Here is a 5,415-nt window from a genome sequence, read left to right as displayed (position 1 = left end):
AAGAACTTTGATAAAAATCCATTTTGACATAATGATGAAATCCTATCTGTATAAAAAAATGTTTAGCCATCTTTTGATGTATTCTCCAAAATTAACAAGGGCCATCAGTGATGACATGTGTCGCATCATGATAGCCAATTGCATGTTGTACCTACTGTGTAGCAAGATACACACATATAATTAACAGGGCAAACATGTTTTTAGTCTTACATTTTCTCCTATAATTCTCTTCTTTATAAATCATGTTTGGTCAGTGTAAATAAGCTTATCTTAATATATTTCAATTTCATTTGCCATGCATACAGAACCAATTTTATAAATTGTATTTAGCAATGTTATCGGTTGCCAATTTTTCATTTTTTTGGCTTCTCACCTTTAGAGATACATATTATGATACCCTGTGTTTGTGTTACAAATTAGTTTCCAGTTATCAAAGCATAGTTTAGAGCCCTGCATACAAGTACGCCAATTCTGTTCCAGAAACATTTATAAAATTCTGCTGAAACTTCAGATGAGCCTGAACTTTTATTATCTTCATATTCTTTAAAACGGTAGACGCTTCTTCTAGTCTAATTTTACACTCATAAAACAATTTAGACTCTGTATTGATATCTGTGAATGTTTATATCTTTAACAAAGGTTAAAAACGTAATATCTTCTTACTCATGTGAAGTACACATATTTAATGATTTAAAAAGTAATAAAATATGCAGATACATTTGAGATTTCTTCTTTTTACGTTATTACAGTACCATCATTTCTCATGATTTTTTTTGTGATACATTTATTCACATAACTGCTTTTTGTCAAGATTACTATATTTTTTCCATCAATTTCCCAGTCAACTGTTGATCTCAAAATGTAACCTTTAAACTTATTTTCTTGTATAATATTCAATTCGTTATGCAGCTGAATTTTTCATTTTTTAAAAATTAATTCTGATTTTCTCACTAATATATGAAATATCTCTAATTGTTGTGTTTCCAGAGCCCTTTACCATGCTTAAAATGACTTATTTTAATTGCATTATTAGTATTGAATGGTCAGACTGAAAACTATGTTAGATGAAAACATTTTCAAAGTTTTGTAACGTATAAGAAGGTAAAAGAAGGAAATTGAGTCTTGGTTGTTGCAGTGGGTTTTCCTTACGCCAAGCATATCGCTTTTTATTAGGCTGAAGTTCGACATTTTTCTTCCATTTGTTTCAATAGAGGTAATCTTGCATTTTTATTAATACTTTTTTTAGTTATAATAATCTAAATCAGGATTTTGCACCAAATTGAAATCACAACAAAGGCAATACGTGTCATTTCTTATGTTCTCAACGATCTTGAAAATGTTTGGCCAATATAATGATACTAAAGTAAATTTTATTTCTCCAACAGATAAGTCCAGTATGACATAATCCAAAATCATCAGCTATACGTTTATGTATTTTGTAATCTATTGATTTTGAAAAACATTTTGCAACTCCCCTAGAATTTGAAGATGAACGACTTAAAAAACATTCTTTATTCCACTGAGTATAAATGGTGTTAAATTAATTGTGTAGAAAATGTGTGTCAATATCAAATTTTGGTAGCTTTATGTACTGAAATAATAGCAGCCTTTTCTTAATACCCTGTGGGCCTCTGCAATTAAGAGATAGGGTATTTTATTCACTCATATTTTTTTTCAGTAAGACTAGTTGTTTGACAACAGAACTATAAAAAAAATTACATTCACATATTATATACATGCATACAATGTTTAGGCGGCTTATCCTAGCTTACAAAGCACTACAGTAGATAGAATAAAAATGTTGGCTTTAATAATTTCAGAAAGTTAAAGATCAATATTTTCATCCTCAATGAAAAATCGAAAAGGAACGAAAAGACTGAGAAAAAAATTGTAAGACTTCTTTCTTTTCAACGTTCATGGGAAAAGCGATATTTGAAAATACAATGAAAATTCAAAATTAAGTGAGTTCTCCGCAAAAAATTACTTCTTGATTTAATATAAAAAGAAAAGTGAAAGAAGTAAATTATAGGATCTTTTCATCATTGGTTAGCTATATCTTACGGGAAACAATATTTGATATGACACTTTAACTAAGATAAATAGCATTACATAGAGAGTCCATTTTACCAAAAGAATCATTAGTATCGATTCAATAATATGTTTATTTATGTAATGTCAGGCTATTTCCTTTTTCATGGTGAGACGAAAAATACTTGGTTATCAATGTATGTAAATTTCCTTTTTAGTTTATATATTATAAAATACTAAAGGTGTTACTCTGTGATATGATTATTCTTGCAAATATACAATAATGTTGCTTAGATAATAAAAAATATTAACAAAATCAACGCTATCTAGTTACCATCTTTTTGATAAAAAATGTAAAATATAATAGCATTTATTTATAATAATTAAACAGTCTCAATAGCTATCTTTTTAAAATCTATTCGACAGGTGGCAAATAATAATATGTAGTAAGAACATTAATAAACAAAAAGGTAGTGATGTTTAGTTTCCGTCTCTCGAAAAGTTACCTGACAAATAATGATAATATGTAGCCTTTGAAGTCTTTTAAAAAAGCTACTTGACATCTGACAAATAGAAAGTATTGACAATTTAATAATCTGTACTTTCCATCTCTTGAAAATATACTCGACAGGCTAATTCATGATAATATGTAACTTCCATCTCTTAAAAACAATCGATATTTAAAAAGCTACCCGACATATGATACAATCATTAAATTACCATCAATGTTGTTTATATATATATTTATATAAACATATAAAAACAACATTGATGGTCATTTAAAAAAACTACTCGTAATGTGACACAATGATTATATGTATATTCAACATTTAATAATCATTTAAAAAGTTATTCGGCAGGTGACACAATGGTTATATATGCATATACAACATTGATGGTCATTTAAAGAGCTCATTGACAGGTAACACAATGATTATATGTATAAACAACATTGATAGTCGTTTATCTAAAAAGCTTCCCGACAAGCGACACAATTATTATATATAACAAGAGCTGTCGGTAGGACAGCACGCTCGACTATTCTAAGTGCTTGATAGTAAAAGAGCTTTGATAATGTTAAATTTTTCAAGTTCACAAAAGGGCTAAATTTTTTTTATAAATTCATGTTATAGGCCTTAGAGAGGGTCTAATTATACAGTATTGGCTTGACTATTCGGAAGGAAATGTCACAAGGGTGTTTTATTGAGTATAATAACATTAATTACCTATGAATACATAAATTTGACAGAAAAGGTACAAAGGCTTGTTATTAAGATGTTTTATCAAGTAAATCACTGCTTTATTATCATGAATGCATAAAATTGTCCTAAAAAAGGCACAAACCCTTTAGTAGTTGTTGATATAACAGCTTACAAGCAAAATTTTACCATGAATTTCTAAGTTGAAAAAAGGAAAAAAAAATCCGCCTAAATGCAAGATAGAATTATGGATCTTTGTCAGTGACCTACAATTATGACCCTAAATCATATGTGAAGTTTTAAATAAATATCTTTAAAAGTTATTGAGATATGTAAAACTTGCATGTAAACATTAACCAAGAGACTAAGTAGAAAAGGGGATATGAATCAGCCTTAATGCAAGATAGAGTTATGGAACTTGGTCAGTGACATACAATTATGACCTTCCAATTATGACCCTAAGTGCATGTGTAAAGTTTCAAGTAAATATCTTTGAAAACCTTTAACCTTTAACCAAATTTTTAAGTTTCAAAGGGGCAAATAATTCTGCAAATATTGCAGGCAGAGTTATGCAATTTTGCAAACGGATGTACATTGTTACTATAAAAAAGTATTTTAAATTTCAATTGAATATCTCAAGCAATAATTGAGATATTTGACTTTACAAAAAAAACTTTAACCAAAATTCTAAGTTCCAAAGGGGCATAATTTTGTCAATATTGTAGACAGAGTTATCCAACTTGTCAATCTGATGTACCTTGTTACTATAAATAAGTATTGTAAGTTTCAATTGAACATCTCAAGCAATAATAGAGATATTTGACTTTACAAAAAACTTTAACCAAAATTTCTAAGTTAAAAAGGGGCATAATTCTGTCAATATTGTAGGCAGAGTTATCCAACTTGTCAATCTGATGTACCTTGTTGCTATAAATAAGTATTGTAAGTTTCAATTGAATATCTCAAGCAATAATTGAGATATTTGACTTAAAAAAAAAACTTTAACCAAAATTTCTAAGTTAAAAAGGGGCATAATTTTGTCAATATTGTAGACAGAGTTATCCAACTTGTCAATCTGATGTACCTTGTTACTATTAATAAGTATTGTAAGTTTCAATTGAACATCTCAAGCAATAATAGAGATATTTGACTTTACAAAAAACTTTAACCAAAATTTCTAAGTTAAAAAGGGGCATAATTCTGTCAATATTGTAGGCAGAGTTATCCAACTTGTCAATCTGATGTACCTTGTTGCTATAAATAAGTATTGTAAGTTTCAATTGAATATCTCAAGCAATAATTGAGATATTTGACTTTACAAAAAACTTTAACCAAAATTTCTAAGTTAAAAAGGGGCATAATTCTGTCAATATTGTAGGCAGAGTTATCCAACTTGTCAATCTGATGTACCTTGTTACTATAAATAAGTATTGTAAGTTTCAATTGAATATCTCAAGTAATAATTCAGATATTTGACTTTACAAAAAACTTTAACCAACGCAGACGCCGACGCGGACGCTGACGCCGACGCCGACGCCGGGGCGACTACAACAGCTCTCATATTCTTCGAATAGTCGAGCTAAAAACAAGATATGATAGTAATTTAAAAAGCTCCTCGACAGATGGCACAATGATTATATATATGAACAACATTTGATAGTGATTTAAAAAGCTAATCAACAGGTGGCACAATGATTATATGTATAAAAACATTAAGTAGTCATTTAAAAGGCTACTCGGCAGGTGACAAAATGATTATATGTATAAACAACATTTAATAGTAAGTTAAAAAGCTACGCGACAGGTGACACAATAATTATATGTTTAAAAAACATTATGTCAAAGATACTCGACAGGTTAAAAAGGTATTGATGTGAAGTTTCCATCTATTTACAAGTTACTCGACAACTGACAAAATGATAGTATGTAAAAACAATATTGACATGCTTTTAATAAGCTACTTCACAGATGAAAAAAAGATAGAAAAGAATGAAGGGCACTCTGTTCAGAGACCCGTGAAAATACGGAATATGTTTCACTGCAGTGAAACATGATTTTTACAATGACACTATGGAAAATAAAAATTACGCATTTTATTTCATCAATAATTTTTTCATAATATATAAGTATATAATCAATTTATATATCTATTTTTCAAAACTTACAATAAAATTATACACTGGGAGAT

The sequence above is a fragment of the Ruditapes philippinarum genome, unplaced genomic scaffold, assembly GCF_026571515.1.
Source record: "Ruditapes philippinarum isolate M1 unplaced genomic scaffold, ASM2657151v2 ctg6452_1_1_1_1, whole genome shotgun sequence".
Taxonomy (NCBI): Eukaryota; Metazoa; Mollusca; class Bivalvia; order Venerida; family Veneridae; genus Ruditapes; species Ruditapes philippinarum.
This window is presented reverse-complemented; position numbering follows the sequence as displayed.